This window comes from Pundamilia nyererei, unplaced genomic scaffold, assembly GCF_000239375.1.
Source record: "Pundamilia nyererei isolate P.nyererei 1_Seehausen unplaced genomic scaffold, PunNye1.0 scaffold00092, whole genome shotgun sequence".
In the NCBI taxonomy this organism is placed as follows: domain Eukaryota; kingdom Metazoa; phylum Chordata; class Actinopteri; order Cichliformes; family Cichlidae; genus Pundamilia; species Pundamilia nyererei.
In genome coordinates this window covers 1,649,227-1,665,181 of record NW_005187493.1, presented here as the reverse complement: position 1 = coordinate 1,665,181, position 15,955 = coordinate 1,649,227, and the positions used below count along the sequence as shown (strand labels likewise).

Here is a 15,955-nt window from a genome sequence, read left to right as displayed (position 1 = left end):
TGTAAGATCTGATATAGATAACAACCTTCAAGGACCAAAGATAAACCTGCATGCCAGGTTTGGTTGCTCAGCTCCTGATGGTCTAGGAGGAGTTTGTGAACAAAGAAACAAACACACAGATGGCGATTTCATGCATTGTAGTAAGATGGGACCATACGGTAAATAATATACTATGGATTTACTAAAGATTTAGCTTAATACATGACCGAGAAGTGTTGTTTTTACCGTTTTGCAAACGTCTTTCATGGCATTTAAATGGAACAAACTGACACTTTAAAATTTGTCTGTTTTTGTGGATATTCAGTGTTTAAATATCCATCACGAGGCTGGTGTTTTTCCATCATTTGAGTTCAAAGTTTGTTTTTTTAATAGACTCCTTCTTTATTTCTTCCTGTCATTATTTCAAATATAGTGGTCTGAGGGTGATTCTTCCAACATCTTTGACAGCATCGCCTCACTGAAGCGATCCACCCACCTCAGTCCCGCGGCACGACTGATGATTTACATTTTCAGTGTTATCTTAAAAAGTGTGTTGTATAGACGATTATGTAACGCCATTGTGCAGACGAGTCAGCCTCTTTGGGTCAGAATGCGAGGCCAGAAATGGGCATTTTTACCAGAGCTACAACTTAGTCAGATAGAGAGCATGACGAACAGGACGTGGGGGAGTGTAGGATAGCATAGGAGTGGCTTATGGGATGAAGAAGGATAAACAGGATGACGGCATCTACATGTAAAGCTACTCTTCAACTCCAGCAGTGAAAGGAATCTTCAAATGGGGCTCAACCTAAAAACCATGAATTCAACCTGACATATTGCTGCGCACATTCACACGCTCCCCACTTATCCTCCGCTCTGTACCGCTGTGATCACCGTGTGTGTGTGTGTGTGTGTGTGTGTGTGTGTGTGCGCGTAGATGAGTGTGTAAAGGGTCGCCTTTTTTTTCTCTCTCTCAGAAGTCACAAGGTTTTGAATTATTCATGAAATGCAACCAAGCTTGTGTTAAAGGGTTTCCTCTTTGCTTCTCTTCCCTCTTCTTCGGTGTGTGCGATCATGTTTTTTTGTTTGTTTGTTTAGGGATATCAGCACCAGCCAGAGCAGGCAGCAGTTGTGGTGTATCTGTCTATTGTCTATTGTTTATGTAGATGCTGACACGCTCTGCTGTGAACTCCGCTTTCAAAATGGCTGTGGGGGGAGTTAACAAGCACCTCAGGCTCAGCTGCAAGCGGCTGCTGACAGAATCATATCAGGGAAAATAAGAAGTAGGTCAAGAGGTTAGCTAAGGAAAAGTGAAGCTCATTCTGGGATGGGCAAAGGGAAACCATTAAAGTAAGTCCTGGGCTACCCAATCTAAACAGCAGGCAATGACAAGTAATGACAAAAGACTTAATTTTGGCGAGATCAAGAAAAAGAATCAATCGTATTTTGAATATGCAGGTTTACTTGCATGTGAACTGAGGTAAAACTGTTCAGTCATAGAAGATAGAAGACAGCTGCCAGTGACAACCACTTTACTGTTAGCTGTGAAAGCAGTCTGCTGCTGGCACGATCTGAATTAATATGGTTAAAAGTCGGGGTTTAAAAGGATCCAAGGACAGCTTTAACTGAAAAGCAAATAAATGAGGTCAACAGATGGATAGGCCGAATGATGATATAAGAGAACAAATTAGATGTACGGCATCAATGCGAGAGGAAATGGAGAGTGGGCAGTGAGCTACAACTCCTTGGGGGAAGTGATCTCAGCTTTCAGGACAGGCCTGAAGATCAGAGAGCACACTGAGCTGGGCAGGGATATTGAGATGGGATGGAGGAATGTAACACTTGCTATCAATGAGCTGCCTGTGTGCTTACTAAAGCGGAGGCTGCGGGAAAATGTTTTGAATTGTTGCCATTTGGGACGGTTTACAACCCACTGCCCTCTGCACCCCACCGCTGCCCGCGAGCCCTCTAAGATGAGCTCTGTCTGCTTGGGAGGAAGAGACCTATACTAAGGCAAACACAAGCCTTGCCCCCAGTCACTGCAGCATTTCCTCAGACACCCACAGCAGAGCTATAAATAAGTTGGAAGTCTGCCCTCTGAGATCAACCAGGACAAAGCTCCAGCAGACACTGAGACTATGGCCTCATCACACACTGCTCAGCAGCGGTTGAGATGAAGGCAGACTTAAAGTACTGTCAACAGTGGGGCTGAAAGGACTCTGAACAGCAGGAAGTTTCAAAGTTAGTTGTTTAAAGGGTCCTTAAGAATACAGGAACTGTTTAAGGGCAGTTTGGTTTGTTTGGTTAAACCAATGCTAGCAAGTTATACCTTGCTAGCATTGGTTTAGACCCATTTTGCTTTTAAAACTGCCTTAATTCATCATGGCCTAGATTCAACAAGGTCCTGAAAACATTTCTTAGAGATGTTGGTCCATATTGACATGATAGCATCACGCTGCTCCTGCACTTTGGTGGCTACACATCCATTAAGCTAATGTCCCATTCCATCACATCCCAAAGGTGCTCTATGGTCACGAAGGCATGGACAACACTCATGTCGGCTCTGTTGTTTAAACAATGATCAGTTGGGGCGGAGAGTGTGCCAATATGATGTCCCCCACACTATTACACCATCACCAAAGTGCACTATTGCTACCAATTCACGATGAATCAGTGCTTTCATGTTGCTTTTGACCAATTCTGACTTTATTGTCCAAATGAAATCAGGATTTGTCAGATCAGGCAACATTTTTCCTCTTTTGCTGTCTTTTGCTGCTTTAGCCTCTCTGCTTCAAAATTGAATGTCTCGTGTTTTCAGACATGCTCTTCTACATACTGTGGTTGTGCAGGAAAATCCCAATAGATCAGCAGTTTCTAAAACTGTGAGATCAGTCACATCTGCCACCAACAAAGGTGACTTAAGTCCCTTGGGTTTCCTCATGCTGATGCTCAATTCGAATATCAGAGATGGTCGCCTTGACTAAATCTACTTGCCTCAATGTATAGATCTTCTGCCACATTATTGGTTGAGTACTGATTTAAGTTAACAAGTAATTGAGGAAGCAAAGAAAAGGCTGGTGAATGTATAGTACTTTTCTAATCTTACTGACAAATTCACAGAAAATAAAGGTCCACAAGATACGACATACATCCTGACCATTGGGAAGCTATTGCATCATTTCAGCATCCAATTAGTAGATCTTAGATAGCTTCAAATTAAACAGGGGAAGAAAGAGATGTGAAGGTATTTAGTTCCTGGGGCACCTCCTCAGTAGTTACTAACCACCAGCTAGTCCTCAGGTTCAGTCCTGAAACTGCTAATCACATCACAGGAGTACTTTCCTTAAAATGGATAGTGACAATGTATCAAAGAGTGGAGTTAGAAATCAAAAAATGAGAATTTCAGTGTAGTAAACCCACCACTGTGATAAGACCAACAGTAGAATACAGATTAGTATTATTATTAGTATTAATATAGGTTATAGAACCTTCTGAGGCCAAACTCTGAGCTTACTAAGAATCAGCTTTCTTGGCCAGCCTTACATGCTGATGTTAAGTAGGTAAAATATTTACTATGCACACCATCTTAGCTTAGTGCAGACCTTCCCAAAGTGTGGGGCCCGCCCCCTGGAAAGGGGGGGGGGCAGAGCCATTGCAGGGGGGGCGCGGTATGAAAAGGGGAAAAAACAAAAAAAACAAGGCTTGGACACTGCTAGCACAGGCCGCCCACACAAACGCAAAGCAGGAGATGAAGCATCGCTGAATATGTTTCCAAACCAACTTCCTTCCAAGCCAAAGACTAGAAAATATGGTGAAGCATATCTTCCCTTTGGTTTCACCTGCACAAGTGCCAGGTAGGTCTCCCCTGCAGAATTGGTTTTCCCTTACTGGGATCAGGCGTTGGGCTCTTCAAATCACGGACAAACAGTATCCCACATTCTTGATTTTTAGTTCACAAACACTTCTTGTAATAAATAACTACTCCTGACATTTTGGAGATGTTAGCTCTTTATACAGTAAAGTTACAGCAGGATACAAATAATATCAGGCTGATCCTGCCACGATTTGTTCCCCCGGTTCAAATCACGGACAAACAGTATCCCACAGCTGTTTATGTTTTTAAACCCATTTTGCACAGAGAGGCATTTTTTGAAAAATGTATTGATAGCAATGTTGAATATTATTACACAGGAAAGAAGCAACTACATGTAAAATAATCACACCGCAGCGCCTCTGCCTTTCTAAATAGAGGGACAGTAACTGGTGTAAAACCTGCAGATAGTCAGATTAACAGTATTTTGTCTCCATCTCCCATTCTGCAGTTCATCTCATGTAAACAATAACGTGGCGCACAGCGTGACGTGAAAAAAGGCACATCCCTTTGACAAACTCTGTATTCCTCGTCCACATGTAAAAGCAAAACCATGAATAAATTACAATAAATTACTACCTGTAATTTATTGCAGTTTACTTGTATTTGCTTAATTGTTTACTAAATGTTTGAAGTGTGAAATAAACCGCAATTGAGCAAAATATGGGTGTGTGTGGTTGGAGGATGTGTTTTTTTGTGTTTTGGGGGGGGACATTTTTCTTGTAAAACAAAGGGGGGCCTAGCAAAATAAGTTTGGGAACCACTGGCTTAGTGTGTTAGCACAGCTGAAGCTGATGAGGCTGATGGGATGGTGATACTGTGTTTGAGGGGTAAAAATGACACTGAGCACATTTCTTTATACCAGATTTCTTTGGACTGAGCTGTTGATACATGTTATCCTGCTTGCACAAGTTGGGGAAAAAATGGTAAATCAGAAATTCACCTTTTTTTTTTTTTAAAATAGCAAACCTCTAAAGCTATAAATATATTGCAATGCATGTGGCCATACCACCAGGAGAGCCATAAAATAACTAACAGCAAACTGTTTTAAAGTATACAATAAAACAATTGTTATTTGACTGTTAGACCTGCTACCCAAGCTTCATCTCACAAGACTGGAATCTGACTGTCTTTATGAAATAAGAGTTGGGTTTTTCCCCTGACTTTTCCGAACCTAAGTCACTCATGCCATCCACATACACTGAGACCAAGCAGGAAAAGTATCATATAAAATCTTTATACAAAAGAAAACTAATTCAACTGAAACTAAGAAAGCTGCCAGGGGGCATAAAAGTACCAGGAGGGCGTGCTGGCTGAAGTAAACACACAGTGAAGTCATTTTAAACACTTACAGAGAGTTTTGAAATGTCTAATGGGAAACAAACGCCAAGTTTAGTCTACAGAAGACAGCATGTACTCGCACAAATGAAACGCTTCAATAGTTTCTCAAAGGTTAAGATGCTGTCACTAATTTAAACATTTTTGCTTCTCAAAATATGTGTCATCATTATGTTTTCTAATATTTAACCAAGGAAGTTTAACATCTTGAGTTGTGTGCTGCAAGTCCTGACCCTGACACAGACTCTGGAAAACTTTGAGTTGGATTTGATCTTTACTGAGTCACCCACTGAGGAAAGAACCCAACCCAGCCGGTTTGATATCGACTTGGAGCTAAATGTCTTGACAGAATTCAACAAAAAATAAATAGAAAATTTCACAGTGGATTCATGGCAACACGCTTCTCACTCTCAAGAAATGGCATCTGACAAACTTGTATAGATATAGAAAACACTGAGGTTGAGCGAAAAAGAAATGGGATATGGGTTTATTTACTTGGCCTATGGGCTGAACTGAGGGGGTTCTGCTAAGTGCCAAAATTGAGGGATGAGCATATCGGCCTCTTTGGCTGCAGTCTGCCAACTCTTCATCCACCTCCACAGCTGAGCCATAAACACTTCAGAATTTTGTAATGGAAGAGGAGGAGAAGAAAGAGGGAGGGGAAAAAGTTCCTGTGTTACAAAACAAGAGATAAAGGCTCCAGCTGTGCCTCTTAAACAAAATGGGTTGTAGATGGGTCTTCCAGCGCATTCCACCATCAACCAAAAACATAACACCAAGACAACAAAGGCATGATGAAAAAAAAGAAGGTCTCCAGACTTAAATCCTATAGAAAACCTGTGGATAGAGGTTAAGCTTCAACTGATGAAGCAGCAGCCAAGAAACCTAAAGAGTTTCTGTAAAGAGGAGTGGGCAAAACTACAGACTAACTAAATTAACCTCTGTGCTTGCCAACAAGGATTTCTCCACTAAGTACAAAGTCATGTTTTGCAAGGGCCTCAAATGCTCATTTCACTCAATGACATGCAAAGAACTTTTTCGTAATGTGTTTTCTCTGGATTTCTCTCTTTCCAGTTAAATTAAACTACCATAAAAATCACAGTGTTCATTTCTTTGTAAGTGAGCAAACTTACAAATTCAGCAGGGGATCAAATAATTATCTCCCCCACTGTACTTGTCACCTACATTAAGGTAATGAGGCCTTTAAAAAAAATCTACAATCCAAGTCAAAGTTTGGCTTGTGCGTGCAGACTTACTCAACCGCCTTCTGGATGGATGTAAATTTTGTGCCATGTGTACGTTCGTATGCATGAAAGTGTGTGTCATGCATGCATTAGGCTCAGGAGAGCCATCACGAGGAATATGTTCAAGTCTGGTGCTAGCTGCAAAGGCAAATGAGGCTTCATTTACAGGGCAACACACTCCTGAATGTGACTGTCTGATTTTTACAGGTCAAATCTGAGAAGAAGAAAAAAACTCCACAAATTTCAGCAAGCCTTTGTGGTATTGTGAACAAGAACCTATTAGTTGAAGCAGAGTAATCAAATGAAAAGCTATTTGGATGTCTGGCTGAGATTTCACCATGTCTCAGCCCCGGTGTGGTAATCAACCATGACTGCTATTTGTGCTACTACTCTCACTGTTAGAACTCAGGGGGGGAGGAGGTCATGAACTCCTTCGCTTCATCATAAGGGTTAATCTTTTTTTTCTAAAGAAGAAGAAAAAGGGACGAAGCAGAAAACCACAAGGTGTGATGCATCATTATCAACTTAGTCAGTTTAGACACATCCCTTTGCCGCACTAGCACCGAAGCACACGCCGTATGCAGCGGCAGAGGGGGGGAAATGACAATTAAGCCTGCTTAGCATGCTGCCGAGGGGAACATATTAAAGAAGATTATATGAAATTCTTTAGTGCCTTTTCGTAAGACCAGTACAAATTTCAAGTCTCAGTGTGACGCATGAGCTCTATGCAACAAGACCTGATTCTCCAGAATGTTTTTTCACCTCCATGTGCTAAAGCAACCTTGGCTGAGACTCCAACGAGACACTGACGATCAAAAAGCAAAGTCGGAAGAAATCCTCTTGCATAAAAAGCAACAGATTTAAATCTAAAGGTTGCTGAAATTTCCTTTTTGGGGAAATTTGGGAATTCAAACAAGTCTGCATGAAAATGTAAGAAATTGATATCGCTGTAAATACATGTCTGTGGTATTTAAGCAGACAGCAGCTGTTAACCTAACTATGCCTAAAAATGGACACAGAAGGAAAACCACTAGCCTGACTCTGTCATGTGGCAACACAGTCGCTCAAAAATCTCTGTTTATAAGAACATTTTCTGAGTGCTGTAAGGTGGGTTTCTTGGCCTTTGGCACGTTGAGAAAAGACTGTGAGCGAGTGATATATTCCTAATCTTAATCTGAAAGCCAAATCACTCCTTCAGACAGTTCATATATTTAAAAATGCAATTGCACACACTCCAAAATACCTCATATACATAAGGAAATGTCTTCAGGGATATTTACCAAATATATTCCAACTAGTTTAGTGTGTGTAGGCTAATAACAGCAGACCAAACAGCCACCCATTCTTTTCCCAGAAGCACACAATGCAAATAATCAGAGAGACCACATTGCCTACACACATACATCTGAATGTGGGAAATCTTATGCAAGAAGCCAGTTGCTTTAAAAACTGCGTGAAGCATTTGCAGTGTGGCTCATAAAGTTAGCTCCACAGGTTTTTGGATTTGTATTTTTGCCTTTGCACACCACAACAATGGATCCTAAATCCAACAATCAAGGCGTGATTGAAGTGCAGATTTTCAGCTTTAATTCAAGGGGTTTAGTAATTAGCTGTTAGGGAATTACAGCTATTTTTTTAGACACAGTCACTAAGGCCTGTTCTCTCGTGCTTTTCTTGCTTTGCATTGGGAAACAACATGTGATCAGTCTTTTAGAGTTTGCCTAAATCTAAGCAGAGACTTGAGCCCTGTTCACTTAACAGTTCATCCTCCTACTTCTATCAGCACTCACGTCATTAATGAACACTAGTGACCCGCTTCCATCGGCAGCCATGCATGCCCATGCTCTAACATTGCCTCCTTCATCAAGGTCCTCATCAGACCCTGCTAAAACTCTTTAGTCGATACATGTAGGTCAAGTTTGTTTCTTGCTGTGCTTTTACAAATTTTATCAATTTTTTTTTAATTCTTACTAACAGAGTGTCTCTGCAAGTTTTCTGCTTTTTGACTTGTTTTTTTTTTTTAATCCCACTGAGGAGCGCCTGTTTAGCATGTATTTCTTTAGATACCACAGAGCGCTTCTATCCTTTTCTGATTGCCTCCCCCGTGTCTGATGTTAGGGCGTGCTTTAGATCATGAACCTTTTCTCTCATTCTTCATATTTTTTTCTTCCCATCCTTTCTTCCAAGTTCATTCTGGTTTCATCTGTACAAAGATTATTTTTTAGGAGATCTGTGCAAGCTCTTCTGGATATTTTCTGTCAAAGTCTAATCTGGCCTTCTTATTCTTGAGAATAACCAGTGGTTTGCACCTTGTTATAAAACCTTCATTCACGAAGGAATGTCTTGAATGCAGACTTTGACAATGCACAGTTTAGAGTGTTAATTTAGTTAGATTTGAAGTTGGGTTTTTTTTTTTTAAACCATGGAGTTAATTCTTCATGCACTTGTCTTCTGTGGTCTTTCAGGCCTTTTGGTGCTGCTGAGCTGGCCACTGTTGATTCGTTTTTGCTGTCTCTATGATAGTTTCACTTTGGTTCTCTTACTGGACATCATATTGAAAGTTCCAGTAAGAAGCTATGAAATGCAATTTCAACACTTGGGATCAACTCCAGATCTGCTCGTCAGTTTTGTGGCCTCACTTCAAGAATAGCTTAAACTCTGCACTTCAATCACATATTGTTCTCTTTAAAATACACAGTGATAGTGTACCGAGACAAGAGCATGAAAAAAAAAATGTCACTGCCCAAAAACATATGGACCTAACTGTAAATGTGTAAAATGTTTGCCAGGAATTGCTACATAAATAATCTCCCAGTTGACTGCTATATTTCCTCAGGCTTGTTTCTCCACTACAGACCAGGTGAGGAGATTTTTTTAAAAATATTTTTTTACCTCAGAGTCAAGGCTACTGTCTGCTCTTTTTTTTTGCAATTAGGCCTATGTTGAGGTTATTGTTATTTACATTTTGCATTAGAAGTTTGTAAATGAATCTAAATCACAGTGCTATGAATTATAACCTCGGTGCTGGTGCGTCTGTGGCTCAGCGCTCATTGTTTGAACCCGAGTTAGGAAGAGTTTGCTAGCATGAAGCCGGAGGACTCTTATTACATTGTGGAGCCTAGATACAAACTGTGATGTATCAGCAAAGGCTGGAGAAAAGGATGAGGTCTGTTTGTGTAGACCTCTGGATGCGTGTCCACTCTATATAAATGGATGTCAGTGAAAAACAATGTTTCTAGGAAAGGCCTTAATGGATGTTAATAAATATATTTGTTAGAGGCCTAGTGCTAAAAAAAAAAAAAAAAAAGACTACATATTGGTTATATCTGCTGGTGCAACCAAGACTGGGAACATTTCGAACAAATAAAAGAGACATTTCCCCTGGGGCTGGAGCTGAAATTCAACAATGTTTACAACAGGAAAATAAAGCAATTTATCTAGCAAACTGATAAAAGAAATAAATTCACAAATTCTGCCTTATGCTGGGACAATCTATCACATTGCCTCCCTCGTGCTTTACGAAATCTGAAACTTGGTAAAGAGAAAAGAAAATGAGAGAAGGTCACAGCTTGAGTCATTAATATAACAGACATCCTTTCAGACTGACGCCCGAGGAGTGAGTTTACCTCGTGTTTGCTATTGGTGATAAAAGGGTCCCAGCAAATCCTACAGCCTGGCCATGGCACTGCCTCGCATCAGCATGACGTGGTTGTTGTTGACGTTGATGAATAATGCACATTACACACCTATAAAGCACGACAGCTTCTTTGCAAATCTGGCAAAACCCTTCAAACTGGACTCATTACACAATATTTAAGCACCTTTGTGTCACCATTTTTGGGTTTTTTTGTTGTTTTATCATGACAATTGGGTTGTTATGAAAGGTTAGTCATCCACTTCTTATGAAAACTGTTTCTCTCTCACACACACACACACACACTTAGACTAATATTTTATTTTGTTGAATTTTCAAGGCAGCCTGATTACTTACGTAGCCCACTCCTACATGTGCTCGCATCTAGCAGCAGATAACACGGCTTTCCACTAAGTGTTGCAATAATAAAGGAGTTACATACTTCGATGCAATAATAGTATTTCAAACAAGTACCAGGGGGAATCAGTGCCACAACATTAAGAGCGCTGCAGGTTTTGAGTTTTATTAAAAGAGAAAAATATTAAGGCTATAATACGGCCAAAAGCTGCGTTTGATTTAAAGTGCACTTTCTAATACTATTAAAAAAAAAATGCTGTTTAACCTGAGAGGATGAGAAAAATGAAGAAGAAGACAGCAAGGCAGTAAGTCAGTGAGAGGCGGCTGGGCTGTGTGGGCACTGCAATGTGTGTCTGTGTGCGTGCGAACTCGACGGTGGGGAGAGAAGAGAGCAAGGAAGTGCAGTTCAAATCAGCGTATCAATACTGCAGGAAATGAAAACTAAAACTCTTTCAAGTCTGGTATGGAAAAATCAATAATTTGACAAAGTAGCTGCGGCAGTAGATGTGAAGTTAATTGTCTTTGCCCTGGTACATATCGGGGGAAGGTGTACTGATGAGTTTTACACATGAGACTACAAGTATAACACAAGAGTGAAATGACTGTCTTTGTCATAGCTATACTTTTATCTACAGGCCATCTTTGGATTTAAAGCTACTACTCAAAACAGATCCAACATCAGAGTGGTCTTCTTTGCCCCAGAAAAAAAGTCCTCCTCACTTTGACTCAGATTGAAAAATTGAAAATCAGATTTTCTTTGTTTTTGATGTTGCAGACTGAGACTTCACTGATTTGGGTCGCTCTCACTGTGCTGTTTCCTAAAGCTCTACAAATCAACCTACCTGCTTGGCAAAAAACTGCAGATTACGAAAAACAAACCTCAGAAAACTGCCAACTAACTACTGGACGCTAGGGCTGCCACAAACGATTATTTTGATAGTCGACTAGTCACCGATTATTTTTGCGATTAGTCGACTAATCAGATCATCATCCATTGGACGTAAAACTACAGCTTATTGCACCAGCAGCATCTGCTCTTATATAACTATCATTAGCTTACAGCTTTAAGTGTTTAAGGTCTGTGCTAACTAAAAATAAAGACAAGATGATAGTTTATTAAATTTTAATGAAATTTGCAGATTGTTTCGGTGAAGTTTAATAAACTCCTTGCTATCTAAAATATAACAGGACACCGGAGTATATTCTGGAGCATCTCACACTTCTGATAATCAGTTGTCTGCTTGACGTTTATTCAGCTGTGTAAAAACTATAACTTTAATCTCAGACAAACTGATTTACTCAGGAACAAATAAAATACTAAAAAAAAAAAAGCCAAACAATAACATTTTAAGTTATCTAAGTGACTAATATATATTTAACCTGAGTAGCGAAAGACGGCGGTGGGTTTGAAAACGATTTGCGGGGAGTCCGGTGTTCTCACGGCGCTAGTGAGCCTAGCCCCCGGCTCGCTAACGAGCTAGTGGGTAACAGATGTCTCCGAAAACGTCAGAGCGCTTTTGAAAATATGTGGTGTCCTGATAAACTGAGCAGATATTTGAGGTTTACACAGCTACATTCTCGCCTGAACATATGTTAAACGTTTATTTTGTGACCCAGAAAGAATAATAAGAGTAACATTAAATTAAAACTAACTAGCTGCCGCCATTGTTGGAAACTGCGCTGGGCCGCGCTATGAATTCTGGGACACAGCTGCTTCTTCTTCTTCTTCTTCGGGGTTTAACGGTAGCTGGCATCCTTGTACATGCAATGCTGCCATCTTCTGTTTCAGTCCGTTATTACACTCTTAAATCCTGCCACTTATTCCTGCGTCCTTTGTGATCTTACAAAGCTTCAAACGACGCGTCGACTATTAAATCAGTCGTCGACGATTTTGATAGTCGACGTAATCGTGACTAGTCGACAAATCGTGGCAGCCCTACTGGACGCGGTCGAGAATTTATCTGCAGAAACAGACAAATTGTTCCCTTAGGAGTTGGTGAATAGCCAAACAGGCTTGCACACGGGTGTAAATCTTAAGACCAGATAGCAAAAAAACATAAAAGCAGAATAAACATCTGTGTTTCACCACTTTGCTCCTAAAAAAACAAAACAAGTGCAGTAAATAAGCAGATATGTGAATTTATAAAAAAAATAACAGGCTGCATAGCCTGAGCCTAGCCTTCACATCAAATACGATTAGGAATATTTGCAGGTGGTTGCAAACACCGGAGCCAAATTTCAACTGGACACTGACTCACAATCCTGAACACTATGTTAGGTCAACTATGGAGCTCTCTGCAGCTCATCGCTACTGCCCCAAAATCCTGTTCTCTCCTGAAACACGTTGAAGCGCGCTCATCCTTCTCTTCTTCTAACTGTCATTAGAAGGTTTTGTAGTATTACTTTGTACTCGCTTTTGGTCTTAATGCAGGAGTATTTCTGCTATTGTTTCTAAAGAGAGGTGACCTGTGAATAAGACTAACATTTTCCAGGGATTATATTTCATCTGAGGCACAAATCAAAGGATCCTGACATGAGATGGACTTGTATTTTAACTAAGCTTCAATTCATACGCAGTTTCTTAAAATATCATCACCTTCACATACAGTACCGGTGACGGTTGTTCAGTCATTTGCTGGCTAATGTGTTGCGAATGTAAAGAAATGTCATGATCATTACATCCCAAGAGCAACTTTCCGCTCTGTCGTCTCTGTGCAGCATCTTCAGTCCTTAAATAGCTCCATATAGATAGCATATCTCAATCAGTGGGTCACAAGCCTAAAGTGGGTCACAGGACTGCTCTAAAAAGTGTACGTGTACCCAGAGCCGAGTGGCTAGAAAGACGTTGCAATTTCAAAGATTTTGACAGTGTACTGCCTAATTATGAAGATTTTGTACACAACCAGCTGGTAGCATTGTAGTCTATATTTACCTATTGAGTATAAGTGAGCTTCAGGAGACGGCTACATTAACTTTAAATAAAGACTAGTGTTGGCAAAACCTCTGCAGCTGGAAAAAGAACCTGTCAAAGTGCCAAAAACTGCAGTTCCTCTAACAGCCACTTGAGGCTGGCTCCAAAACAAGTCAGTCAAATAGACTCTAATGCACAATAGGCATCATCACTCTGAATGGCATGTTTGCACACAGGCATCTGCAGCCATAGGTGTCTGCTATACCTCACCTCCATTGTATTGAAACCACTACGATGGACCTCTCTTCACAATCTGTCCAACTATTTTGTGCTTGGTTATAGTGAAATTGCGCTATTTTATCAGTATGCTGCTTAGCATTGATATTGCTTTATTGTTACACTACTTAAAAATTCTAGGGAACACATTACCTAGGCTACTTCTGTGCTCACATTTAATACTGCTGCTGCTGCTGCTGGCACCTCATGGCATTGCATTTATACTCTGAATCAGGTCGCCTAGCATCAACTACAGCAGCTTATTTGAAACGAAGGACGGCGAATGACCTTCATTTTGTTTGCACTAAGAAATGCTGCTGCCTGCGAGCTACAATCACCAATAAAATGTTCTTCAGTATTTTTTTTCTATATATCTTTAAAAATATTGTTATTACAGATGTCCTCAGAATATCACAATAGAATTATGAGGCTATCCCCCACCCCTAAATGTGACCAGCTACCATTGTTCTGGTCACGGTCTACTAGCATTTATAAGAGTTAAAGATTCAAAATCTTGCCGTTTTTTTTTTTTTAAGTGATGCAATGATGTGAATGAGCTTTATGTAACCACCTGATTGTTTTCCCCTAGTTAAGCTCCTCATTCATCCAGCTGGAGTAGCTTTGAAAGTATTTTCAGAAACAAATGAACTGATCTGACCTAGAAATTTATATAAGACTTCTATATATGTCTCATCTGCTGTTTGCATTAGCTGCTGCGCTTAAATGTTTTAGGGTAAGATAAGGTCAACAGCTGTGAAGCTCTCACAAACCTACTCTGTATTCTATACAGTTGTAAACAATAAGCCTTTTGGCCCTATGCTGTCATTGTCATGGGAGTAGCACCCGGCTATCAGCCAAATGCCGGGGCAGTTCTTAGGCCTCCACCAAATGTTGCAGCACAGAGATGCACAGAGGGGAACTGCCAGGATAATCGCTTCATCGTGAGTTCATTAAGAAGGAAGGAACCCGTGCCACTTTCATCATCAAGGAAGAAAAGCAGTAAAAGAAATTATCAAAAGTTGAAGAGACTGATCTTAAGGCACCGCTTCTGCTTTGTCATTTTCTGAGCAAAATATTTATCGTTGAAAGCCTGGGGCGGGGTTTGGGGGCACACTGTCTATTTGTAAGGGGCCAGTGATCTCTTTCTAGAGTGAAATCACTTTCATAGACCGAAGTGATGGGAATTCTTTCATTAGGGCCCTTTCCACTGGGCCTCCAATTAGCAGAGCTCTCTGAACAAGCTGAGACTGTTCATGGAGGTCTCTTCTGGGAAACAAAGAGCAATTTAGACCCAATTAAACTTGGGGTTTGTTGGTACCCAGAGCCTTTTACACTGACTACAGTGTATGAGAAAAAAAGAAAGAAAGAAAAACCTTTATGGAAAAAAAGGAAGAAGACTTTGAAGTCAAGTCGGGGGGGTTTACTAGTAGCATGTGTAACTGAAGGGGCCCTAAAAAATAAAAGCCATTTAACTACGTTAGAAAGAAGGCAATGTAGTGAAGAAATCTTCCAAATGCATGAGTTACAATTAGAGACTATTTGGTAAATCTCACAGTCAGTCTAACCAATAAATTGTAATGAAACACCTCATCTGTAAACAAATTAGAATCTTTGCTCACAGATGCCGTCGAGCACAGCGGGCTCTGCATCTCAGTGGATTTTTAGGAAAAACTCAGGTTTGGTGATCTCCTCTGTTCCACTGCACTGGTCTGACTCATCAAATGGAGGGAAGGAAAAAAAAGACTCAGAGGGAAGAAGATTTTGCTAAAACAATCACTGTGAATTGAGGCAGAAGTTGTTTGTTTTAAACGCTTAAATGCAGGCTCTCAAGTCTCTCTCAACTTACAGGTGATTGCAGGCTATCGATCTCCAAGGTGGTGTTTTTATGCGGGGGATTGTGCTCCTTAAGAACCTCACCGCACTGGGCTGCCAAGTGAGATGAGATGACTTCAAAAAGACACAGGGAGCCATTTGTGGCTCGGTGAATAATCTCAAAATGCAGCTTGGGATTTGAATCCAAGTCCTGCTGAATTTAATGACATGGTGAATTCAGGACCTCCGATTAGCCCTGCTGACCCTGGTGACATCCCCCCCCAAAATTACATGAAATTAAATTTTAAAAAATTTTGTTTGAAGAACAAGCTTATAGATTTATTTTCCACCTGCAGAGATTTTAATAAGTCTGTCAGCAAATCTTTGTCTTTGAATGAATACTTGTTCCCTGTCTTACACAAAAACAGGAACCCTGAGTGGGACTGTGAAGCTTAATAGTTTCCAGAAGTTGTTCCAGTGTGTGTGTGTGTGTGTGTGTGTGTGTGTGTGTGTGTGTGTGTGTGTGTGTACAT

The 15,955-nt window shown here is 40.5% G+C and overlaps 1 protein-coding gene across 2 annotated transcripts in view; it reads right to left on the bottom strand.

Moving 5' to 3' along the window:
• The window catches only part of LOC102196276 (low-density lipoprotein receptor-related protein 1-like), a 97,097-nt gene that overhangs the window by 79,579 nt on the left and 1,563 nt on the right, over positions 1-15,955 (bottom strand). The window lies entirely within an intron of this gene.